Here is a 27324-nt window from a genome sequence, read left to right as displayed (position 1 = left end):
CTTTAGCCCACTCTGCCACCCCAGTTCAGACATGGCCAAATGCAAATCAGTCTGACCCTGTGCCTCATGGGAACAGTCCAGCCCGAACTGCCAAGCCATGTCTTCCCTGGACCGGAAACAAGCTTGCTAGGACCGGTTTCTGGCATTTCAGCCATCTTCAGCCAGGCTTGCTTGAATCCAGTGGCAAAGTGAGCAAGGGACTCACGTCTGAGCATACCCTGCCAACTTATGGCGAACAAAGCAAAAACCAAAGGAAATGATGGACGGAGTGTTGAACATTGCAAGTACTCACCCCCAGTCAACTGATCTGGGTTTAATCCATCACCGTTCTTTAGCCCACTCTGCCACCCCAGTTCAGACATGGCCATATGCAAATCAGTCTGACCCTGTGCCTCATGGGAACAGTCCAGCCCAAACTGCCAAGCCATGTCTTCCCTGGACCGGAAACAAGCTTCCTAGGACCGGTTTCTGGCATTTCAGCCGTCTTCAGCCAGGCTTGCTTGAATCCAGTGGCAAAGTGAGCAAGGGACTCACGTCTGAGCATACCCTGCCAACTTATGGCGAACAAAGCAAAAACCAAAGGAAATGATGGACGGAGTGTTGAACATTGCAAGCACTCACCCCCAGTCAACTGATATGGGTTTAATCCATCACCGTTCTTTAGCCCACTCTGCCACTCCAGTTCAGACATGGCCATATGCAAATCAGTCTGACCCTGTGCCTCATGGGAACAGTCCAGCCCGAACTGCCAAGCCATGTTTTCCCTGGACTGGAAACAAGCTTCCTAGGACCGGTTCCTGGCATTTCAGCCGTCTTCAGCCAGGCTTGCTTGAATCCAGTGGCAAAGTGAGCAAGGGACTCACGTCTGAGCATACCCTGCCAACTTATGGCGAACAAAGCAAAAACCAAAGGAAATGATGGACGGAGTGTTGAACATTGCAAGCACTCACCCCCAGTCAACTGATCTGGGTTTAATCCATCACCGTTCTTTAGCCCACTCTGCCACCCAGTTCAGACATGGCCATATGCAAATCAGTCTGACCCTGTGTCTCATGGGAACAGTCCAGCCCGAACTGCCAAGCCAGTCTTCCCAGGATCGGAAACAAGCTTCCTAGGACCGGTTTCTGGCATTGCAGCCGTCTTCAGTCAGGCTTGCTTCAATCCAGTGGCAAAGTGAGCAAGGGACTCACGTCTGAGCATACCCTGCCAACTTATGGCGAACAAAGCAAAAACAAAAGGAAATGATGGACGGAGTGTTCAACATTGCAAGCACTCAACCCCCAGTCAACTGATCTGGGTTTAATCCATCACCGTTCTTTAGCCCACTCTGCCACCCCAGTTCAGACATGGCCATATGCAAATCAGTCTGACCATGTGCCTCATGGGAACAGTCCAGCCCAAACTGCCAAGCCATGTCTTCCCTGGACCGGAAACAAGCTTCCTAGGACCGGTTTCTGGCATTTCAGCCGTCTTCAGCCAGGCTTGCTTAAATCCAGTGGCAAAGTGAGCAAGGGACTCACGTCTGAGCATACCCTGCCAACTTATGGCGAACAAAGCAAAAACCAAAGGAAATGATGGACGGAGTGTTGAACATTGAAAGCACTCACCCCCAGTCAACTGATCTGGGTTTAATCCATCACCGTTCTTTAGCCCACTCTGCCACCCAGTTCAGACATGGCCATATGCAAATCAGTCTGACCCTGTGCCTCACGGGACAGTCCAGCCCGAACTGCCAAGCCATGTCTTCCCTGGACCGGAAACAAGCTTCCTAGGACCGGTTTCTGGCATTTCAGCCGTCTTCAGCCAGGCTTGATTGAATCCAGTGGCAAAGTGAGCAAGGGACTCACATCTGAGCATACCCTGCCAACTTATGGCGAACAAAGCAAAAACCAAAGGAAATGATGGACGGAGTGTTGAACATTGCAAGCACTCACCCCCAGTCAACTGATCTGGGTTTAATACATCACCGTTCTTTAGCCACGTCTGCCACCCCAGTTCAGACATGGCCATATGCAAATCAGTCTGACCCTGTGCCTCATGGAAACAGTCCAGCCCGAACTGCCAAGCCATGTCTTCCCTGGACCGGAAACAAGCTTTCTAGGACCGGTTTCTGGCATTTCAGCCGTCTTCAGCCAGGCTTGCTTGAATCCAGTGGTAAAGTGAGCAAGGGACTCACGTCTGAGCATACCCTGCCAACTTATGGCGAACAAAGCCATATGCAAATCAGTCTGAAGACGGCTGAAATGCCAGAAACCGGTCCTAGGAAGCTTGTTTCCGGTCCAGGGAAGACATGGCTTGGCAGTTCGGGCTGGACTGTTCCCATGAGGCACAGGGTCAGACTGATTTGCATATGGCTATGTCAGAACTGGGGTGGCAGAGTGGGCTAAAGAACGGTGATGGATTAAACCCAGATCAGTTGACTGGGGGTGAGTGCTTGCAATGTTCAACACTCCGTCCATCATTTCCTTTGGTTTTTGCTTTGTTCGCCATAAGTTGGCAGGGTATGCTCAGACGTGAGTCCCTTGCTCACTTTGCCACTGGATTCAAGCAAGCCTGACTGAAGACGGCTGAAATGCCAAAAACCGGTCCTAGGAAGCTTGTTTCCGGTCCAGGGAAGACATGGCTTGGCAGTTCGGGCTGGACTGTTCCCATGAGGCACAGGGTCAGACTGATTTGCATATGTCAGAACTGGGGTGGCAGAGTGGGCTAAAGATGGATTAAACCCAGATCAGTTGACTGGAGGTGAGTGCTTGCAATGTTCAACACTCCGTCCATCATTTCCTTTGGTTTTTGTTCCAACACACAAGCCACAAATCATAATTGTGATACTGATGTGTATATGTCATGTGAAGGCCAGTGGCCAGATTCTTGCATTTCATGCTAGAGCTGAAATAATATTTTTGAAGGCTTCCTCAAATAAAGTTAGTTGGAGTAGTCAAACATCAAGTTTACTGTTTCAGTTTACTGAGATTGTATTGATCCAGGAATCAGATGACTCACTTTTTCCAATTGAATTATAATAGAAGATAATGTGTGTGGTCGTCAGCATACAACGAATAGCAAACAGCAGCTCCAAGTTCTGTATTGTGGGGATTTTCTAATTTTTATACTGAAAAACTGTTACTGGCCCAAGCAAATCTAGATTATCTCTTTGGTCCCAATCAACATGGCCATGGTCTGCCCCATTTAACTGCAACCACCTGATATGCATCCATGCATCTTTTTAGCCGTTACAATTATTGATTGGGATAGATGTCTAACCTCAAGACGATTTATTCACCATCAGTGTAGGATTGGAAGTCAAGGGCCAGGTGTACGACCATTCCAATTTGCGACTCGCAAATTGTGAGTCGCAATTTGGAATGTACAACAGTGTCAGAGACACTGATTGCGATTCCCAATCGGGTCGCAAAATGCGAGGCTCATGAATATTAATGAGCCACTCGCAATTTGCGACCCCATTCGGAATGGTTGGCCCTCTCAGGCATGGTGGCCTGCTGGGCTCAGCAGACCTCCATGTCTGAGGACTGATGTCAATAAAACAGTTTTTTGTTTTGTCAATTGCAGCCCGTTTTCCGGAAAGGAAAACGGGATGCCTTTAAAAAAAAAACGTTTTTGTTTCATTTTTTAAGGGCAGGCAGTGGCCCCTTAGCTTTGCGTGCCCCGAGGCACTTTGATATTACAGAAGGGGCCACAGACGCTTGTGTGGCCCCTTTTGAAATAACGATAGCACTGGCACACATAGAGTGCCAGCACTATCTGCATGGGGTGTTTCCTCATTTGCATGGGGGCGTGCCCCATGCAAATGAGGGGATCCCTTTGCCTCTGCATCCGCACTGTATTACAGATGAAGGTGCAGAGGCAAAAAAGCTCTCAGGAGGCGCACTGATAGGGCCCCACATAAAAGGTGAAAGCAGCCCTCTGCAGGGGGAAAAGGGGGTCCTATGGATCCCATAGACATGTTCTTGCGGATGGGTGCAGTCACTGACTGCACCAGGCTGCAAGGGGATCTCTAATCCCATTTAAAAGTGCAGGCGCTTACTGCCTGCACTGTGAAAACACTTCAAAACAGCCCAGGGGGGCTGTTTTAAAGAAGGAGGCAACATCCTCACAGTGTGGCTGTGAATTAGACCCAGTAGGGGAAGGGTTGTGTTTCCTATTGGATTGTAGCTTGACAAGTTCAAACTATTTTTTGGGACGATTTATTTGCTTTTTCCAATTGGTTTCTAAAGAAGTTCACTTTTCGGCTTCTGATGCGTCTATTGTAAAAGCTTCTCAGTGATCTCAAGTGTTGGAGGTATTCGAGAAATGAGAGAGTCTCCACGATTGTTCAGCTAATCTAAGCTTTCGCCATTACACCATGGTTTTGAGTCTTTGGTGGACAGTCTTTTTAGCTGTAAAGGAGCTGTTGAGTCTAGGGTGTTCGGCATGGAGTTTTTGTAATGATCTGTGAGGTCATGGACATCAGCTGTGTCCAAGGGAGGTGTTAAGGTGTTATAACTGAGGGAGGACAGATCATTCAGGTTGATATTTCTCATGTTCCTTTTCCATTGTTTAGGTTTATTTAGTTGCAACTTAGTATTCTCAGATTGTGTGATGAGGAAAGGGATACGGTGATGATCAGTCCAGTCGCAAGTAATGATAGATTCCAATTGGATGGTGTTACTCTTGGCAATGATAAGGTCCAAGGTCGCACCCATGTGGTGGGTAGGACTGTCACAGAATTGAGTCAGGTTTAGGTCAGCTAGGGAGATTTTCAGGGTCATTAAGGTCATTTCGGTGGAGGCTGAAATCACAGAGGAAGACCTGGGAGCAGTGCTGTCATGCATTGGATTAGATGGTTTCCATGATTTATTCTGCAAATGTGATGTTATCTCCAGGTGAATGGTAGATTGTGTGCAATTTGCATAATGGATTGTTGTTACTCAAAATATCAATTTCAAGTATGCGCATGAAAATAGGTCAATGGAATGTGACTGTTTCACTGAGAGATTGTTTCGGTGTATGCAAGCAATACCTCCACCTAGACTGTTAGGTCAATCTAGCCATATGATGTTGTGGTTAGGTGGGACTAGTAAGTCAAGGGTGGGAGTGGAGGTGTCATTTAGCCAAGTTTCAGTAAGGACTAGTAGGTCCAGCTCGTGTGCAAGGATGAGGCCCGCAATGTCTGCGGCAGGTCTCACCGCCAATCTGTAGTTTAGTTACATGCTTTTCAAGTGTGGTTTGATATCAGTAGATGTGGACTGCGTGATGTGCGCTTACTTAAGGTTAGACTCATTTATGGCTCTGTGGTTGGGCCTTGGTTCTCTGTGTGGGTTTGTAAGAATTGTTTGGATTTGGTCCAAATCAACTTTGTTACCAGAGTAAGTAGAATTATTTGATAGGAGGAGGGAGTGAATGTCACTATCAGAAAGAGGATCATTCATTTTGATGGGTCGAGTGTGGGTATTAGGGTAGAGTATTGTTCTCCATTTCAGGTGGGAAGATGCCAAGCTTCTTGAGGTTTCGTTAGTTGGGTTGTGTGATGGTGGCTGTAGGAAGGTAGGTTCCTTCTCATGCTAACCTCCACTTTTTGCCTTGTGCTAAGCTGTTTTTGACTAGTCTGACTGGGATCCTGTTAATCAGGACCCCAGTCTCTCTGCTTTCTCCCCTAAATTGTTATTTTCAGTACTTAGGTACATCCCATATTGGATACTGGGGTACCCTTATCAGTCCCTAGTATATGGTACTAAGGTACCCAGGGCATAGGTAGAACAGAGGTCCCCCATATACTGAAGCAGGTATTATGCCACCCGTGGGAGACTATTCAAACTGCAACTACAGGCCTGCCATTGCAGCCTGTGTAAGCTGGTGCTTGCAACACTTACAAAATATATAGGTTTCCTATATCTATGGTCACTGCACTTAAAACCTATAAGTCACCCCTACAGCAGGCCTTATCAATCCTGAAGCCAGGGTGCTTGGTTTTAAGTGTGAGAGTACCCCTGCATGAGCAGGACACCACTACAGCCTACAGAGTCCATTCACCCGGGTTATAAGTGAAGCAGCCATATACGATATAGAGGGGCACCGCGTAATTACGTAATTACCATCTCGAAATCGGGTGCAACAAATCCTATCATGTTTGGTATCAAACATGTTGGAATCATCCCCCACACCATAAACGGTGTGGCAGGTATGATTCCAAGCACTGGAACGGGCCTCCGTTAGGCTCTCAGTGCTCCCGGTACCAGTCTTCTTGACCCACACAACAGAACAAGGCTGCTCCTGACCAGAGACACGATTATGCCCTGCAGCTGCTGATCCAAGCTCGACCAGGGGAAGGCAGAACAACAGGTATTCTGTCACAGGGAGGTGTGACCACCTCGCAGACATGATTTAGTGTATTTGGGCTGGGTGGGTGCACTTGCCAGCACTACTCAGTCTGCATGAGGGGCACATTTGGTGCCTCCTTGCATAGTCCAGTTCAAACCAGCTCTGGGAGCCGTCTGGCGTGAAACTGGACAAAGAACATTGGAGTATCCTCCCCACTTTCCAAACCCTCCCCTGGGAGGGTTGCCTGAATCGTCCTAACCCTTTCCTTAGGGTACTTAAGGGATTACCTGTGGGTGGGTCCCTAGATTCATCGTGGGGCACAATTTAATTCAGACACCACTTCAACTTCGACCATCTGGGTACTCTGGACTTTGCTGGACTTATTTGGGCTCGACTTCGCCCCCCTTTCAGTCTGCTGCATCGTCTGTGCCTGTGCACCATACAGGAACCTTCCAAGGCTTGTGGGCCTCCAAGACACCTGAAGGAATCTCCCTTGAAGTGAAGGAGTCACTTCCCTGCATCTGCAGGCACCGCAACTAAGCTGACCTGAGCCCCTACAGACTCCGAAAGGTTCACCAACACAGGTGGTGGTTCTCCACAGCTCTTGAGGCCTGCCCTGCCCTCTCACCAAGTTTGAGGGCAGTATCCCTTGTGGAAGCCGCAGGAACCGAACGCCTTTGCACCGGGTCAACTTGCTGTTGCAAAGGCTTGTTGGCTTCCTTCCAGCAAGATCTTCGGGCTCCAAGTAGCCCCAACCTCAAGCATTTCCAGTGACCAGAATCTTTGTCCATCCCACATTTCTTGCACTGTGGTCTGCATCTTTTGGTGAGCTGCTTGAGGTCCTCTTGTGACTCTAGTGCCTTCGGTCTGTGGGTCCTGTTGAGGGACACCTGTGTTTTTTTTGGGCTCCCCTGATTCCTCGGGACTGCCCTGACTCCCCTGCTTGTGGTGAGTGCCCTGGACATTGATGGTCCCGACATTGCACCTTCTTTGACATCCATGTTGTTTGCAGTTGCCAAGGCTTGTTGGTGCTCCCGCTGGACACAGACCCCTCAGGTCTCAGCATCTGATGTGGGACAGCTCGTGCACTGCCTGGTCCTCCACAGCGCTGCCTGGTCCTCAAAGCTGCAGAGTCAAGGTCACCATCAACTCTCCTGCAACACCCTTCATCGGTGGGCATTCGTCTTCCAGGTCTCTGGCTCACTCCTGAGTGACCCTCTGCTTGCAGGTACCTCTCAACTAGAATCCACCTTCCGAGTTCACCGTACACTTTCTCCTACTCCAGCAGCGGTACTTTCCTGAAGTCCTCCATTGGGTTCGACTGCGGTTTCCGACACCACTTCACAACTATGCACCCGGCTTCCCTGTTGTAGGTAACGTGGGTACTAGGTTATCCACAGGTGGGGTGGCTCTCCAACCTTCTGTCTTCCACAGGGTTTCTTCAGGGTCCACTGGGAAGGGTTCTTAATCTTTAAAAGTGCAACTGCGACTTACACATTGAATTGTACAGAGAACGCGGTCGTGTTCCCACACTGCACCCGTTTTTCATGGGGCTCCTAGTCACTCACCTTGGGTGGTTCCTTGGGTCCCCAGCACTTCTACATTCTCTGGACATTGTCTTGACACGAGTCGTGGTTCTTAAACCACTTTCTTAGTATATGGTTTTGTCCCCCCCTGGGGTCCACTGTGTATTCTGTGCTATTTACGTGAGTTCTATGCAAAGTATTGTGTTTATCTCCAGGTAGGAGATTTCTAAACATGTTAGAGAATATTATATAATAGATAATATTTTTTATAAATAGCTTGTGTGGTTCTTTTTCATTTAATCTAAACCCATAAGATCGCAGTCTGGTAAAACAAGCTACTTTACACTCCTTCTGGACTAAGCCTGAAGGCTGCTCTCCACAGCTACCACTTAAAGAGCTTTCTAAGGTTGTCTAAGACCTCTTAAGTCACCATAAGGGTTGTCTGGACTGGTGCAGGGTGACAACTTACACAAGTGGACGTCAAATACCAGGCCAGCCCCTCACAGTGGTGTAGTACGGTAATTAGAGTCTAGGTTGTGATTGTGCCTATTGATCACAGGAGTTTTGCTGAGCCGTCTATTATGCACTAACTCTGAGGTGATGCTCATTAGGCTTTGTAGATCTGTCTTAAGAAGTTGTAAGCCATGTTTAAACTTGAAAAGTATGTGTTCTAGAGAAGTGTGAGATCAAATGGTCGAGGTTTGGGTCACGAGGTCCTGAGATGGTGAGAGCTTAAGCCTGTATTGTTGGAGTGTTGCTGGCCTGGTAGAATCCGCGGGGTGAGTGTCGGGTTAAAAGCAACATACGGCATGTGGAGGGGAGGTGGAGAGTTTGTGAGCAGGTTTGGTAACGCTGGAGAATTATGGTGTATGATACAGGTCAGATTTGGGTTATCGAGCATTGAGGGAGACATCATTTGGTCTAAGGTAAGTGTCCGGAGAGTAGGGGAAATAAGGTTGTTTCCATAGCTGTGTGTCTCTGAGATCACTGCTCTAGGGGTGTAGTAAGGATGTAGACTAGTTTAGTGATTCATAGATAGGGACTCTGATTCCACATGTGGTGATGAAGAGTCGGTGTTGTGTGTGTTGCACACCATGGGGGAGTAAAGGGAGGAGAGATGGGGCACTAAATGCAGGTAGGGCATGATGGAACATTACTGGTGATTATTATTGTAAGCATGATGCATCAATACGAACATGGGAGAGAGCATATTCAATACTGGTTAAAGGATTTTTGATAGTAGCGAAGAATTCGTCAAAACCTACTAAGTTGCGTTCTGATGATTGGATGAGGATAATTCTTTTATTATATTGGGAGAAGTAGTTTCAGCTTTGCACATGAGAGAAGGGACTATTGAGAGTCTAAGTCCATGTCTGGAAGCTTGGTTTCTCTTGGAATTCAGCTCGTTCAACCGTCTGGCAAACATTAAATCTGGTTCCCCCCATGACCTACTTCCTATTTCTGTGATGAAACAGCTTGACGCTCCTATACTCTCGATGATTATGGACCTCCTCAACGCTTCCTTGCAGGAGGGCTTACTTCCCTTGGAATGGAAACATACTATGGTGCTCCCTCTTTTAAAGAAAGCCAATGCTGATCCGACTAAACTATCTAATTTCCGTCCCATCTCGCTGCTCCCGGCCTTTTCCAAAATCCTTGAAAAACATGTTAACTCCCAGCTGAACTCCTTTGTTGAGTCTCAGAATTTTCTTAACATCTCTCAATCTGGATTCAGAGCTGGTTTCTCTAGTGAAACAACTCTACTAGGAGTCACCGAAATGTTGAGGCACCGGTTGGACGAAGGCATTGCATACGGTGTCTCACATTGTCCTGTTGAGAGCCTTGCAGTTCTTGTGCCTTGGGCCTTTTCAGGTTTTTTCTGCAGCGGCCAGTTCCAATTCCTATTTGTCACCCCAAGGCTCTGTAGTGAACCCTCTGCCATTTAATGTCTATGTCTGTCCTCTGGCAGATGTTGCCGAAGAGGCTGTGCTGTCCTTATTTTCCCACGCCGATGACAAGCAGATCATCTTCTCACTTTCTTCATCTAAGGGACCTGAACCCTCTGCTCTTCAGTCTGGTCTGAGTAAAATTGCGTCTTAGATGCAAAACAATCTGCTCAAACTAAATGGAGACAAGACTGAAGTCAAGATCCTAGGGAAAAACACGATCTTTGGGGACCCCAACAGTGGCCTTCTGAAATGGGTGCCTTACCCCTGCCAGTACATCAGGTTCATAATTTGGGCTTCATCATTAACGATCATCTTTCAATGAAACAACAAGTCACCAATGTGGCTTCCACTTGTTTTACTATTCTAAAGTGGTTGTAGAAATTTTTTATGGATGATACCCCTCTCTGCTCAGATAATTGTAGTTCATGCCCTAGTTACATCTAGGCTTGACTACAGCAATGTTCTCTATCTGGACCCCAACAACGCTACGATCCAAAGACTTCAAGTGGTGCAAAATGCAGCTGCCAGACTGCTATGTCATGTACCTAAGACTATTTCACTCTCTGGCTTTCTTCGCGACCTTCATTGGCTAAAGCTGGAAAATCTGGTAAAATTCAAATCCTTGAGCCATATGTTCAAAATTAAAACTGGAATGGCCCCGAAATATTTGCAACTCTAGTTTAACGCTGCAAACCCTCACGCCCTCTGCACTCTGCCATGCAGACTAGGTTCACTATCCCCAAAATCAATCTCACTCGCCTGCGCAGTCGGTCTTTTTCCTACTTTGGACCGACCCTATGGAATTCTTTACCGATCTCTCTATGCGAGGAAACTGTGTATGGTAGATTCCGCAGACGTTTGAAGACTTGGTTGTTCAATCTTTAATTCCTTGTTCGTTTCTTTCTTGCGTACCTGGTTGGCACCGGGAAAAACCTTGGGGTAGCTGTGTGCCCTATAAATTCAGTTTAATAATAATAATGTGGGATTCTCCTAGATGTCATGATCCTGAAGCGTGAGAGCAAGGCTTCCCTCCATTGTGCTCTTCTTTTAGTGTAGAATATAAGATCATTTACTATTGCTCCTTTTTTTCGCAGAAGTAAGGGTCAGAAATCAGTGTTTCTGCGTGAGATTTGAGAAATCTATGTTTTAGTTTCTTGGATGTGTTTTTAATTAGATTGGGAGGAAATATAATTCTAAAGAATTCCAGCCTGCCTGCTCCCATATATTTTCAGGTGATGGGTTGTTTTCCATGTTCTAAGAGTAAGGGGTTGCAAATATAAGACTCTTCTAATTTCAATGAGACAGAGAAGATACTACCTGATTAAGGGGTTCACTGAGGTTTTACTGGGAAACAAGTAAGACTTTACTCACCAATAACAGACTCAAAATTCCCTAATGTGTCAATGACACACAACTCTACTAAAAAGTCTTCTCTGCTCCAGACATCCAGTGCCTCAAATACTATCTGCACCTAATCCACACCTGATTGTCCACCACTTACCTGAAATTCAACCTCACCAAGACAGAATTCCAACTATTTACCAAGAAGAACTAGTAACAACTAGCAACAATTAACCTAAAGCCACCTCAACTACTTGAATTTGGATGGATTTGAATCTCAACTTTCACACAATTTCAAGTCATTCAGATTTAGGAGCACATCATCCTCGCCTTCAAGGAAAATATCACCAAGAAAACCAAGAAGCCCTGGTGCCACCTCTCTCTACTGAAGACAGTAAAAGCATTATTTCTTGAAAGAAACTTCAGAAATACTGGCCAGGCACTCATAATCTTGCATCTGAATGGTAGAAACAACTTACTTTGGTCTCTGAGACGCCACACAGGCCTCCCTTATAATGTTCCCAACATGCTGATGAAACTCCTGTTGCTCTGCTTGCCAGCCCCAACATCTTTAAAATCAACTGCATTGTCTACAAAGCCATGCATAATTAGCTGTCAAGCTCCCCACCTCTGCACAGCTGAAGTCAGGACATCATCAGACTGGAAATAAAGAGGTGCAAACAATTTTTAAAAAGCAAGGGAACAAGTCTTCTCCATGTTGTTACAACTAGGATCTAGAACAGCATTCCTATATTCATCAAGACCACCTAAACCATGCTCCAATTTAGGAAAGATTTGAAGACTCATCTATTTCATGAACACCACATCAGGATGACGTTTCAAGCTGACTTCACTCTCAGAACTCAACTTTCCCTTGAATCAATTTTTAACTATATCCTGGCCTTTGACCCTGTACCTCACTCTACTGCTCTCTGACTAGGTTTGTGCTGCACAAGTAGGCATTTCATAGCGTGGCTATCCAACTTTAATTCAGTAGTATTTACATTTTCCCTTTATAGAGGACTGGTGCCAGGCAATACGTCATTCAATTGGTACGTGAAAGATGGACGTCATCATGTGATGGTTAGGTAATGCATGATGTGTACCAACCGATAGAGCGTGGTACCTACCAATGCCTGGCCATGCTGTTTGAAGAATGTGATGCCATAGTAAACATCCAATCCTGCAGCATGATGCTATGAGCACAAATGTTAGCAAAAGCTAACAATTTCACTTGTAATCAGATATTGTTTATGCTTAATTGAGTTTTGTTATTGACTGCCTTTCTCTTGTGTCCTTTACACAAATGTGGCTGTCTAACGAAGGGTGCAGTAATTTTAGTTTTTTCCAAGTTTCTACTGGAGTTGAGATTGCTCCTCTGTGCCTTCCACTGCAGAAGTGCTATTTGGCTCCTGTGTTGATACAAGGCACTGCGTTGTTGTGCATTCTTCACTCTTGCGACAGGCCAGGCCACTACTAGTGTAGGTTCACACTACTCTGACACCCACAGTGGTGGTTTCATGTTGCTTATATGCTCTTTTCATAGCATGTGTCTCTCACTATTGTGGTCATGTTACTTTGCAGTGCCTTGCCTTGCTAACTAGTTTTTGAAACTGTCTGCCCTCTGGGAAGTAAATAGCTTCATGGTCACAAAATACACAACTAAAATTGAACTTGGTGATGCCCTAGGACCTGAAAGAAAATGTTCTAGCTTATTGGAAAGCTCCATTACATTGGTCCCTGAAAAATTGCTGGGTTATCGCAGCCATGCCAAGTTGTATATAGGGTGACCACCCTCCTCCACGTCATCACAAACATTGTTGCCTTCCTCACCTGCCTTTCCTGACCTCTTGCTTGATAGGCTAATGCATACTTATTTTTATTTCATTGAACTAATTAGACAAACACACCTGAACACAATGATTTGTAGCTGAAAGGTTGAGAATTGGAGGAAGAGTCTAAAATGACCTGGACAGTGGTGGTCACGCTCCCTCTTGGGAGTCCCACATTAGCACTGCATGCAGTCAATCATGCACTTCTCAATCATGCACTTGTCATTCATGCATTCTGTCACTCATTTTTGTATTCACCTCATCGCTAATTAACACTACCACACACACACACACATACACAAACTCACCACCCAATGAAGACAGATATATTTGCTTTCCTGATGCTTGGTTGAGACAGTGTTTCCAACTGAAATATGTAATTTTGTTTTTCTTCTGTTTGTCACTGGTTACTTTTGGTTAATATTGAAAAAAGCCAGTGTGTTAATACCACTTCCAAACAAAATGAACTTAGGCCTAGATTTACAAACAAGTTTATTTACAAGTTCCTTGCGCCGCTGGTGCGTCACCTTTTATGTGTCAGGTTTACGTTCTATTTATTGATGCAGACCAGATGCATTGTGTTGGGTTGATATTTTAAATCCCAGGTAAATCATGATTTGCATTGGATTGAAACTAAAAGTATCACAAGACAGCTCATTGCTCTGTCTTGCATTACTTTGCCTCAAAGAAGCCTTCCATGGTTGGAGCATGGTTGTTACCACGCATGCACCAATGAATTTTGTTGCAAATCCATATCTACAAATATTTGTAGAAATTAAAGATGCAATCCTCTCACTCTTCCCCAGCAAAGCAGCTGGTGAGAACTGGATACCTTCTGAGTTCCTCAAACATTTTGCTAATGTACTGGCTCCTCTTCTTCGATTAATATTAATCGTCTGCAAGAGGTCCCAGATTCTTGGGAGTCTGTTAAGATAGCAGTTTTCTCTGAGCAAGGGTCATACTGGCCGATATCACTCATTAATGCAGGCACTCAAATCTGTTCTTAAATATTGGCAGCCAGGATGGCTGTGCTGATTGATACACTTGTAAGTACGCAAGAGCATGTTTTCCCCCAGGCAGGGATTGAACTGTACATGCTAATACTGCAATTGCTTTTTCCCCACACAACTTATAATTTATTTATATCTACCAGTATGATTCTTCTTCTGGATGCTGAAAAGGCGCTTAATAGGGTCTCCTGGCACTACCATTGGGATTTTATGTCTAGGATGGGGTTCAGGTCCAAATATGTGCATAAGATCCACTGCCTATATCAAACACCTAGAGCTAGCATGGTTAATGGAGAGGCATTAGAAGTGTTGATGATTCAACAGGGAACCCGTTATGGTTGCTTACTTTCACCGTTACTTTTTCTAGTTTATCTAAAATCATATATATCCAATATTCTTAAAAATCTTTCTCTTTAACCTATAGAAATTAATGGGGTGGGGGGCGCTAGAGGGCGCCAGGCAAGATGGCCTCACATTAGTGCTGCTCCGCCCGGCTGATCAATTATCCGCCCAATATCCACATTAAAATCACGCATCCATCACAGAAAATCGATCGCAATGAAGGGCACGAAATCCCTGCCTCCGGTGAAGACCTCGCGGACATCGGGGACCGCTGCAGCGATCGATTGTGATGAGGAACAATCCCTCCAGCCGGCGAGCATCATGGCGGCTGCCGTGGCCCGGAGTTAACTCGGCCGGCTGGCCGAAGAGCGCGAGGCCGGAGACGGGCAGTGGTGGTCCCATGGAGTTGCGGGGCGGGCTGTAGGACTGCGGCTGCCTGCCTGTGATCCACAAGTGCCAGTGGAAGGTGAGGGCACCCGGCTGGAGACCCCGCCGAGCCGCTGCTGGCGCTTGAGCACTTTGATATTCGGCGGAGTGCGGGCTGTGCATAATCCAAATTGGAGAGCTGCCGGCGGACCCGGAGGTGGTGATTGGCGGCTGGTGACGGCGCTGATCGGATCAAGAGGCGGGCCCTGAGAACGCAACTGTCCGGCGGGGTGGCGCCCCACGAGTAGCGGACATATCGGCCCCCACATCAGAAGTAAGGCGAGGAGGTACTGGGCTGCCGCTGAACCCCCGGAGGGGTTGGATCATCGCCCTGGCGGTTGCTGGCACCTGCTGTGGGCTGTGGTGAGTGGTGTGCGGCCTTGCTCTGGCCTACGGCTGTGGCCATGGGCAGCGACGCAGCGGGAGGGCCAGTCTTGTTGCTAGCTGACGCCTGTAATGTTCCAGAGACCTGGGCACCCTGAGGGACTGTTGCGTAGATCCCTGGTGCAACAACACTACTTGATTGCTGGGGCTACTTCATAGCATAGGGCCTGGGACCTTTGCATTATTGTCGCATCACATCACAGCCTGCTACTGGACGCCCCTCCTTGAATACTTAGCAACATGGGGAAAATGGACAGGACACAGCCTCGCCTCACGTTTGAGGCAAGTAAAACTGCTAAAGCACATCAAAAAGCAGCATAAGACTCTGAAGCCGACACACTGGGAGAAGGCCCCTCCACCCTAGAGATGACACTAATTGCCACGCAGAAAAGTCTGCAAGCTATTGAAGGGAACATGTACGTCATAAACCACAAGCTTGACCATATGTCCTCCCAGTTAGAAAAGCAAAATGTACGCATGGGGGAGATGGAGCAGAGGGTCTCCACCAACGAGGATGGTCTCAGCGAGGTAGCGGGTAAGGCGCTCGACATGGAAAAGGTATTGGTGCTCATCCAAGCTAAGAATAAAGATTTAGTAGCCCGCTACCGCCGCAATAATATAAGAATTACGGGCCTGCCGGAGCCCACCAATACTGGCAGAACGGAGACCTTCATTGAGACTTTGATCAAGGATACCCATGGTACGGAAAATTTGTCCACTATATTTATAGTCGAGCGGGCTCACCCCTCCATGGCGGCAAAGCCAGTTCCGGGCGCTCCACCTCTTCCTATTATAGCCTGGCTGTTAAATTACCGGGACTGGGATACTGTATTGAGACTTGCCAGGCAAAAGGGCACTATCACCCACCAGGGGAACTCGCTGTCTTTCTTCCTGGATTTCACTGTTGCCGTCCAGGCGGCACGTCAGGAGTTTGGTGCTGTAAAGAAACCGATGGCATCCCTTACGCCATGCTGTACCCTGCCTGCCTACGGATAGGTCCAGAGGGAAATTTCAAATTTTTGACCACCCCCAAAGCAGCGATGGAGCATGTGAAAAAGCAGAAGAGACGGCACTGCGAAGCCCAGGCAGAGACAGACGAGGAAGAGCAGTAGCTGTACCAGTTGCGACTAACTATGTTGTTGTCGGAGTGCTGCACCTACGGAGGTTGTTGGCACTTGTGAACCGTTCCATACATGAGCTTGGGAGAAATGCTAGAAGGGTCGGATCTCAAATCAGTTCATTTTGGCTGGATCACATGATACATGGGTAGTGAGTACCTGGAATGTGCGCAGCCTCAGCAGCCCAAAGAAAATTTGTACTGTATTAGCGTCCCTGGATGGGTGGAATGTTCAGGTAGCATTACTGCAGGAGATGCATTTGACACTGCTGTCTGAGACGAATGTGGGTGCCCGGACGTTAGACTTACCTCCTCTTATTCATCCTATTCCCGGGGGGTGATGATACTTGTCAAGAGAGGCACACCCTTCCAGGTCCTTGGCACGGACAGGGATGAGCAAGGTCGGCTGGCTATTGTGCATGGTACGCATGGCGGCATGAGTGTTCTCCTGGTGAATGTATATGGTCCAAATGTGGATGATTCCTCATATTTTGCGGATCTCTGGTGCAGGATATCTGCCTTTCCCAGTGCTGAAATTATTTTGGGGGTGGTTTTAATACGTGCCTGGACATAAATGTGGATAGGGAGGGAAGCGGGGCTCCGCGACATAGACAGTCTACTTACACTCTTGTGGGGCTCCTGGATGCTGGGTATATGCATGATGTCTGGCGCTTGAGGCACCCTGGGGCCCGGGACAGCACTTTCATCTCTACCGCACACGATACTTGGTCAGCCTGGACTATTGGCTGTTGTCTGAGGAGGCCTACACGTGGGCTGTGGAAGTTAAGCATTTGGCTAAAACTCTTTCTGACCACTCTCCTGTTCTACGTGCGCTGCAGGTCCCGGGTGGTGGGAACCCCCCATTTGCGTGGAGGTTGCAGCCGTCCTCTTTGTCAGATCCGGTTTTTAAGCACACCATTGGAGAAGCCATTCATAATTACTTTCGGGAAAATGTAGGTACTGTGGACAGTGCCGGGGTTCTCTGGGAGGCATTCAAGGTGACAACTCGGGGGGTTTGTATCGGAGCACAGGCCGGGGTTCAAAGATCTGCACCGCGGAATTTGGAAACTCACGGAGGAAATTGCGGCTCTGGAGCGCAACACTGCTTGTTGCCCCGCTGCTGAAAAATGGGCTGCAATCAGGGAACTAGTGTCGGAACATAACGAGACAGTCGACCAGGAAAAGGTACATAGATCATGGAGGTGCACTGCTCAATATTACGGGGAGGGAGGACGGCCCAGCCGCTCACTAGCGCAGAAGTTGGCAGCACCTCGCAGTCAGGCCTACCTTACCGAGCTGTTGGACGAAGAGGGAGAGGCGCACTTTGGTAACACATACATTAGCAGGGTGGTTTTAGATTTTTACTCTAAATTATATGGGGAACGAGATCAGCCACCCATTTCTGAGATCAATGCCTACCTAGACGATGTGGCATTAGGCTGGTTATCCCTCAATCAACGGGAGTACCTCACAATGCCGTTTGACGTAGACGATGTGAAGCAGGCAATCATGTCCCTTACTACTTGCAAAGCGGTGGGCCTTGATGGCCTACCTAGCGAGTTCTATAAGGCATATGCCGAGGATTTGGCGCCGCGGCTTCTGGAGGTATTTGCTGAGGCATATGAATCTGGCAAGCTGCCTCCCTCCCTTACGGAAGCATTAATCGTAATGCTTTTGAATTCCAATAAGTTGGCGAATGTCTGCAATTCCTATAGACCCCTCTCTATTATTAATATAGATGCAAAAATTTTGGCAAAAATGATTGCCACCAGGCTCCAGCCCGTGGTCCCTAAATTGGTCCTGCCGGATCAGTCGGGATTCGTGCCCTCCAGATCAACGACACACAACCTCCTCACTATTTTTTCCACATTGCATTATTTCGATCGGGACTTTCAAGCAGTGGCAGTGCTGCTCGATACAGCAAAGGCGTTTGACTCCCTTCAGTGGGAGTACATGTTCACTGTTTTGTTGCGTATGGGCTTACCCCTGTTTTTTCTAAAATGGGTTCGCCTCCTATATGATGCTCCGGTGGCACGGATTCGTGTTAACGCCTGGGTCTCTGAGGCTTTCCCCATCAAACGTGGCACGCGGCAGGGTTGCCCACTGTCGTCAATGCTTTGTGCGCTTGCATTGGAACCCTTTGCTTGTAAGCTGCGTCAGCATCACGCTCAGGGGGTGCTGCGGTTCTGTCAGCGTCCCTTAATGGTGTCACTATATGCATGACGATATGATGCTCTTTGTGCGCTAGCCCGCCACATACTTGCCGGAACTACTGAGAGAGTAAGTCAGATTTGAGCGCTTTTCGGGCCTAGGCATTAACTGGGCTAAATCTACTGTGTTGCCGCTAACGGCTGGTACCAAGGAGATTGAGATGGATTTTCCCCTGCAATGGTCACACGACCCGGTGAAGTACTTGGGCGTATGGCTGCATAGAGACCCTGAGGTCGTTATTTCTGCTAATGTCGATAGGATTACGGACGCTGGGCCAAGCTACCTTTCTCACTTGTGGATCGCATTGCGGTCATAAAAATGACTTTTTTCCCAAACTGCTGTATCTGTTTATAAACATCCTTATCCCATGCATTATTCAACACGTTACAGTCAGTCCTGCTTGCGTTCGTTTGGGGGGTGGGAAGCCTTGGTGTAGCTGGAATGTGCTGATGCAGCCGTTCGAGCGAGGTGGATTTGAGGTCCCAGATTTCCGGTTATACTATTTATGCGCTCAGGTGCAGTTTGCGCACTTCTGGTATTTTCCACAGAAATTTCAACCACACACGGCCATCGAGGCGGATTCTGTCATTCCAGTGCCGCTGGCTGCAGCTGCCCTGGTGGGGGGGGGGCCGCGGGGTGAAATTAGCCCAGCTCTTTGCACAGCATGGGCGTGGAATGCACTAGCTAAGAGGGCTGGGGTGGACTACCTCTATGCCCCCAGGCTTCCGCTCGCGGCGCATCCTGATATATCAGCTTCACGGGAACAAGCCGCCTTGCAATCGCTGGGTAAGGTGGGGATTACTCGCCTTGGGGATTTGTACAATCAGGGCCAGTTCCGTGCGCTTTCGGACTTGCAGAATCGCCATGGAGCAGGCCTGATGCTGGGATTCACCTATGTGTGGGTGCGACAAGCAATCCGTGACATTTACCCCGAATTCCCGACCAAACTGCGTACTCTGCTGGTGCTGCAGGCGGTGTTGGCAGGGGAGGAGAGCGGGGGCCTGATCACAAAATTATACAATGCATCTCTTAGGGAGACTGAACCTGCGGAGTCCCCCTCTTATAGCAAATGGGCGGCGGTTGTGGGCACCTCCTTGTCACTGGATGAATGGAAATTCTGCTGAGCTTTAACATGAAGGCTAACGGCATCTGTAATCTCCAAATAATTCATTTCAAATATTGACATCAACTCTATTACACCCGCTTCAGCTGTGCCGTTTTGGACTAAGGGAAAGTGCGCGTTGTGTACGTTGTCGGCACGATGACGCAGATTTCCTGCACTTGGCCTCGAGCTGTGCAGGTGTTTCCAACTTTTGGGCAAAGGTCGCGCAAGTGCTCTCGGATGTTGTGACGGAGCCTGTTGCAAAACCCCGTCCAGGCGGCGAGCGCTCCCTCCCCGCTCCCCCCTGGTTGTTGCCATCTCTGCGCGCTTTTCCCTTAAGTACCACTTGACCACTTCTTGGTGCCTGAAAAGGTCGCAGTTTTATTTTTTACAACAAACATTTTTGTTACATGAAATCTTCATATTTCAAATTTCAACATTCATGGTCTTACTATAGTCCTTCAACGACCATGTTTCACTTTTATCTATTGTTCATTATTTTCTCTGTTCCCATTCTGGACCCAGCCGCCCCAATTGCCTGGGAGAGGAGGGAGGGGCCCCAATCCCTGTGTTTCGATTCACGGGTCTAGGCTTCAACTTGCTACCGATTAGGAGGGTGTCCCTTTCTGGGCATGCCCGGGCTGCAAGTGCCGTCCCGCTCGTCCTGTATCCTTTCGGGGCCCTCCCTTCTCCCAGGGGTCTCTGCCGTTTGGCATCCCAAGGACCTTACTTGAGCCTCTACTCTATTTTCTTGCGGCTGGGTCCTTGTCATCTTCTCCGTCTGTACCCCTGCCGTAAGGCATCCCCGGGTTCCTGCAGGAGTGTCATCTCTGTTCTTTCTCTGGCGGCACGCCGCCCAATGGCTCCCCCAGTGCCCCTGGCGTGAGGCATCCAAGGACACTGTGTGAGCCTTTCGTCTATCTCCTAGTACTTTCGTTCTCTACTAGGTTCCTCGCGTCAGCTCCGCTACCCTTCCGCCCCTACGGCTGCGACGCCCGTATCCATAGGTGTGGGTGGGTGGGCTTTTCTTCTTCTTCTTACGCGGCGAGGGGGAGCCTTGAAATTGAATTTTCCTGGGCCGTTGGCCCCTTTTAACCTCCCCCTTGCCTACCTCTCTCGCCCCCTGATTGGGGGGGGGGAGCTTCCATTGTTTGTGGGCCTATCATGCCCTCCCCGGCCTAGCCGGGTTTTCCTAATTGTGAGGGGCGTGGCGTGGAGGGGTCCCGCCGCCGGCCGGCGTTCCACCCTAGGCCTTTATCGGGTCCGGCTTTGCCTTCCCCGGCCTGGGTCCTGTTTCCCTGCTGTATGCCTGCTGGGCTGGGTACAAAATCTTAAACCATGTAATAGGCGAATTGTAGCCATATCCACGTTGTACTTATTGTACTGTAGGGACCAATTGGATACATACGCGGAGGAACTACCGGAGGCCTCTTGCCCCATGGATTTCTGGGCTCCCCTAATGGTGTATTTACTGGGAAAGCCCGACTTATGCTGAGTTACTGTGAGAAGTGTTAATCTGTATGTGGGAGGAGCGGGGACTGTTAGAAAATGTTGCTGCATGTCACTCTGAAGGGTTACCCAGGCTCTATTGAAATGCTATACACAGTGCTGGAGAGGGGGGAGGATGTGGGTAGAGGGATGGTTCATTGGGGGTAAAGTTTTGAAACTGAAAAATGGTTTGCATTGATATCCTGTGATGGGAAACCGAATGTGAAGTGTTGAACCCCATGTCGGGGTGACATATGCTGTTATTGCCTGCAAGCTGATAAATAAAAAAAATTTAATTGCAGATCATTGAATAATGTAGAATGTAGGGGTGTCCTATTTAGAGGTGGTACATAGTTTAAATGTAATGGTTTAAAATAATGATTTACCATTAATTTTGTCATTTATATTATAAGTATATTAAAACAATATTTCGGTCAACAAAAAAACAAACAGAGTGCAATGTTGCAGTATGTCCATCTAATACCATTGACGGATATTGGTTTTTATTGAACAAGAGGCATTAGAGTTAGGCTAGCACAAAATACAAAATGCTCACCTGTGTCAAAAATGGACATGAGGATGAATTTTTTGTGCTAAGAAATAGAGTTAAAGGTACGGTCTATGGATATAAATTAATTCATTGTGAACTATCCCATCACTGCTCATAACTATCGGGCAACAGCCTCATCAACTTATATCAGCATCGAAATCTCATGCCATGTGCAGGAGGTTTTTAAGCTTAATTATGAAGCATTGCTTATTAAAAACCATTTCAGTAATTAAGCTATGGCATAGGCTTCCTAGCTCTCTTATTGGGAAATGCAACATTATTAAAATTAATCTGCTTTCCAAAATTGTTTATTTGTTTTGTGCTATACCACTACAAGGACCTAATCTCTTTTTTATCAGGCTAGACTCTGCTATTGCCAGCTCTTTGTTGGGGTATCAGAGAGCCAGACGTGCTCTCAAATGACTGAAGCACCACAGAAAGAGCGTGGATAGTCTCTACCGGATGTCCAACAATAAGTTTGAGCTGCCATTGGGGAACATATCCACTGCTTGCTCTCTGAGTGATGTGATCATCAAATACTTCACATCTATGAAATAAGTTGAGGGACAGAAGAGTGTGCTTGATTTCTAGATTTGACCCTATTTCAAGCAGGTTCGATTTAAGGTTGTGCGGGATGCCTGCTCCTTTTGGTTGGATTGGGGCAAAAGATATAATTTTTGGCAAGTTCATACTTATACACAAGTATATAAAAATAATTTCTTTCCGCCTATTTTCCATTACCCTATCTATAGTGCGTGGTATAATTTGGGTTTGAGAATGGTTGCTCAATTATTCTCATCCAACACTATACACTCCTTTTCTTATCTACAAAGGGAGTTTGCACTACCTGCTAAAAACGTCATCAATTATCTCTAGATATGTAATTGTTTAACGAAGCATTCACCTAGTATAGTTGGAGAGCATAAATTACTGAATTTAAAGGTTAAGTGAGAAGAACGGATTCGCTTCCGGAGATTATATACTTCCTTTAACGCGGTCAGGGAATTGATCTCGAGATTTTGGCTAGAAAATGGTTGAATTTTCTAGGGCGACCAGAGGGTTTTTCAATGATTAGTTCGGCACTCACAATATCTTCTACACAATTATTGTCCACTAGGTTGAAGCTGCAAGATGACAATTGCAATTATATATTAAACACAGGAGTCCCTAGGAAAGTGGGTGGGCGAGGATTTGGGTGACACAAGGTGTCCTGGACGTTGTGTCTTGATGGAAAATATTGTCCATAATGTTAGCAGATCGCTCCCCAATCCTAGGTTTACGGCTTTCTAAAAAACTAGGGGTGGAGGTGGAAATTGACATATTAAATATCATGCTTGGTATAAATTTGAGAACATCTCATTGCAATATGCCGGCTCTCCTTTTTTTCCCTTATTATTGCTAGGATTTGTATTGCACAAGAATGGAGAAGTAAGTCTCCATCCACTTTTGACTCCCGGCATGTTACAATGCACCACTCATCTCGGGATGAACCTTTCAATGTGATTAATGTACTTTCTGTGCTGGCTGGATAACTCTTTTTCTCATCTCTTTTCTTTTAATAATTTCTATAAATTTATAAATGTCATAATAAAAATAAAAATGTTCTGTATCTCATAAAATGAATTGTTTACCCTCTCTCTGAATAATAAATGTATTTAAAAAATACTATTGTTTAGGGCAGATCTTTACATGTAATGATGTTTGTTTTATATTTCAGAATGTATAATTGTGTAATGATTCGTTTTACTGTGACTATACAAGTAATGGCCTTTCAGAGTACCCATTTTGTTTAATGAGGATACATTTGTGACACAGCTGTAAAACATGTTTTAGGCCTAAAAGTAACGATTATTGAAAACCTGTTTATCTGCATCCAGATATCTCTTTGGTCGCCCTGACTCGCAGTGCTGCGATAACCTTAGAATCAGGAACAAAAGGTGTCTATCAAATCAATGGTACCACACACTTGATCCCAGGCTGGTCCTCACAAATTCCTTCATGTAATAATGAATTTTAGCAGCTGAAGTAATAGCTAGCACAGCGGGTGTGATGTCTGGAAAATCTTATGGTGTTACTGAAGGAATGAGGAAGGATGCCATGGCGAGTGACCCATTGTTAAGAAGGGCTGTGGAACATGTTAAGGAAGGATGACCTGTGAAGAAATAGATTTCAGCGGAATTGTTTCCTTATTGAAAAGTATTGGGAGATTTGGAGGTTAAGGGAGATATGTTATTCAAGTAAGGAAAGTGTATACCTCTAGTCAGTTTGAGGGATCATATATTGTCTGTGGCAAATGAATGACATTTAGGTATGCCATCCATGAAGATTGGTAAGAACTGTGTTTTGTAGGCCTGGCCATGATGGCGTGGTAGACAGAGTTGTCAGGGAGTGTGATATGTGTGACAATAGTGAGAAAATGTTAAAGGTGACTCCTGCACCTTTGGTTCCTGTGATTGGCTGGATTTTCCATGGCAGAAGGTTTGGTTTGTCATTTCCGGTCCTTTTTAATTTCTTACCCAAAGATTGTAGATTTGCTATGGTTCTACTTCACTACCACTCAAAGTGGCCTGAAGTGAAATTTTTTACCTCATATCATATCAATACAGCTAATGTGACAGAATGCTGGAGAGGGGTATTCTGAAGTTCTCACCATGGAAAACGGAGTACAGTCGGAGTCCGCTGAGATGGAAGTTCCCTGAAATACTCTAATATTTGTCATATTACCACTGCCTTATATGAGCCCCAAGGTAATAGTCAGGTAGAGAGAATTAACCATGTATTGAAATAAGATGTGATGTGGGCACATGGTTTTGGTGCATGGTGGAAAGATAAACCAGGGGCGAATTTGTGGTTGCACCACATTACTCCACTCATCGGCACTGAGGTTGGGCCCTTTAAATTACTTAAAGGGAGGGAGACTGTCTCCAAAATGTGTCGAGGGTGAATTATAAGGAGACAAGCTGGAAAGGATCTTAAGGAAAGTAAGGAAGGAGTGACATTAAGAGTGAAAGAAAAACAGGATAGGATTAAACGTACCTATGATGCACGTGGAAAGTCAAGAAGCCCAAATTTGTGTTGGGGCGATTGGGTCAGGATTCGCAGACCTGAATTGTTTGCCAAAAGGGTTTCCAGGTTTGGTAGGGCAGTATGTGTAGTCAAAGTAAATCAGGACAGTGTAGACACATAGGATGGCAATGTTTAGAATGTCAGGAGAGTGGCCAAGAGTGAAGGTGGTGTTAGAGGAGAGTCACATGGTCTTCATGGTAAGGATGGTCAAGATGAGTCTGTGGCATCAAGAGTAAAATATTAAGCTCATTCAAGATGGATTCCATGCAAGCTTGTTGAGCATATTTAATGCCTTTCCTCATAACTTCTTGGACATTAATTATTCGTTTTTTACATTTTTTTATTTTTTTTTTATTAAGGGGGGAGATGTGTTATTTTCTTTGTAGTCTCCTGTGACTATAATGTGTTTATGTTTAATTCTTGCTCATGCATTCATAGAAGTTCTGTTCCAGAAGTGTGGCACGGAGGAGTTTGTGCTGCCTAGTTATCAGTCAAGTACTCTGCTGTCTCCAAATAAACTTCTTTTTATTCACCATTTCGACCTGATTTCTTTGGATTTAGCAGTGATCCTGGTGTAAGATTTCTCCCCCAACTTACTCCCAGCATTAAGTGCTGTTTTCGTAGCACAAAATGCACACTTGTGTCCAAAATGGACTTGAGGATGCATAAATGAAGCAGAAAATCATTAGCGAGCGCTTGTTGAATGTATTCTCACAGAAGGTTTTATTCACCTAAATTACACAAGTAGGAGTAATCACCTAACTATAGGTAATTCTGCGTCAAAGAGAAATGTGGACTTACCTAGATTACTCTGATTACTCTGGCGTAATTGAAATTCCACCCACTCCTAAATAATAGGTCGCAAAGACCATTATTGCATGTTTTTCCCAACAAAAAGGAGATCCGATACCCACCCAATTTTACTGAGGGCTTTTTGTGGCTGTAAATGTCATCCTTCCATTTTTAGCTCTAGCCTAGAGGCCAGCGCACATACGTTGTTTCTTGGTCTGCCTTTACAAATGCCATAGTTTTCGTTCGAGAATAGAGTACATTTGTCCCGCCTTGGGACAGTTTTGTACCCGCCCGGCGGACTGTGCCTGCTACATGGATCCTCTCGATAGGGCCATCTGTTTTGGTCCCCGCACTACATTTTCTTTTACCTCGGCTAAGTTTGTAACTTTCCTGTTTGTGTTCCGAGCTCTGCTGCTATCTCCGAGAGCCGTCTGTCCGTGTTGACTTTGCTCCCGCCCCCTCCCAATGTCCGAGTTCATGTTGTTTCCGCCCCCACCCCCTCTTAACCATAGTTTGTGTTGTTTTTCTTCCCTACCCCCATCAAAGGATTGTGTTGCAAAACTCCCAAATAGGGATAACAATATCCTAGCAGTTTGTTTATTTCTTAACAGATCCGATGCTGTTTTGTTTAGATTTGCTAATTTTTCTTCTCTTGTGTACTCATTTATATTCATGTCCCTTTGTCCATCCCAACCACCTGATCGTCTTTAAAGGGTCTGAAACGGGGAGGTTATCAAAGACTGTGTACTGTGAAAAGATGGACGGGCAGTGAGGGTGATGGAGTAATAAGGGGCAGCAGCTCCGCCCAGTTTCTCCGGGGGCTGGGAACCACTGCACACCTTTGATGTCTCCCCTCCTCTGACGGATAAAGCAGGGCAGAACTAACAGTAAACTGCTTAGTAATGGCGTCACTGCAAATCACTACAGGCCCGAGTTGAGGAGAATATGGCCTGGTACTGCCTAAGTCCCCTCTACTGTTAACTGTTAAGACCCAAGACCACCCTCAGATGTTTGTGTACTCCCTCCACCCCCGAGGCAAGCATTTCAAACCACACTCCTTTGGTTTAGGGGGAGTGACCCCCCCGGCCGTATTTATTACATAATTAGAAAACATTGATTAATATTTACAATATGTACAATTAACGCAGAAAGTAAAAATGCATTGATAGATACATGATGTCACTTGTCTAACCTTGACATGTTCTAATACAAAATCCACTCCTACCGTAATCTAGAAATGTATATACTTTACTTTCTGCGTGTCCCCTCTAGAGCCTACAGCAAGGTCAATGACTGGCAACCCCCAGATCCGGTAAACTACAAATACTCCACCGGAGTAAGCTTGCGTAGGGGTTACAGCTTGTCGGATGGATACTTTTCCCCCTGGCCCCCCTACGCCCTGAGCCTTAAACTCCATAACGAGGGCTGCAATTCTGCATACTTGGGCCCTGATGCGCATGCACGTGCGAGGGTGGCCCCAAGCCAACTGGAAAGAGTGACTTCCCCGGCCCGCACCCCGACAGCTTACCGACCGGCTGTCACTGCCTCTGGAGTTACCTGGTGGTGGCCGCTAAGGGCCGAAGACTATGCTTACCAATCATGACCTTACCGCTGACCAGGGACACACTACAAAATACGACAATATTTATGCAACAAAACCAATATAACTGAAAATCAACATCTAATTACACTTTAATACAGAATTACCAAGATCAATACAATTTTACGTTGAACAGATCGGAGAATACCTGAAACAAAAATTATGAAAATTACGCAACACGCCATTACTGCAACACACATTCAAACTGCCTGCATTAGGGGATGGTGGGTGGGGAAAAACAAATTATGGGCTGCCGATGGTCCGGGTGCCGTT

The sequence above is a fragment of the Triturus cristatus genome, chromosome 8, assembly GCF_964204655.1.
Source record: "Triturus cristatus chromosome 8, aTriCri1.1, whole genome shotgun sequence".
Taxonomy (NCBI): Eukaryota; Metazoa; Chordata; class Amphibia; order Caudata; family Salamandridae; genus Triturus; species Triturus cristatus.
Note: the sequence above shows the minus strand (reverse complement) of the source record.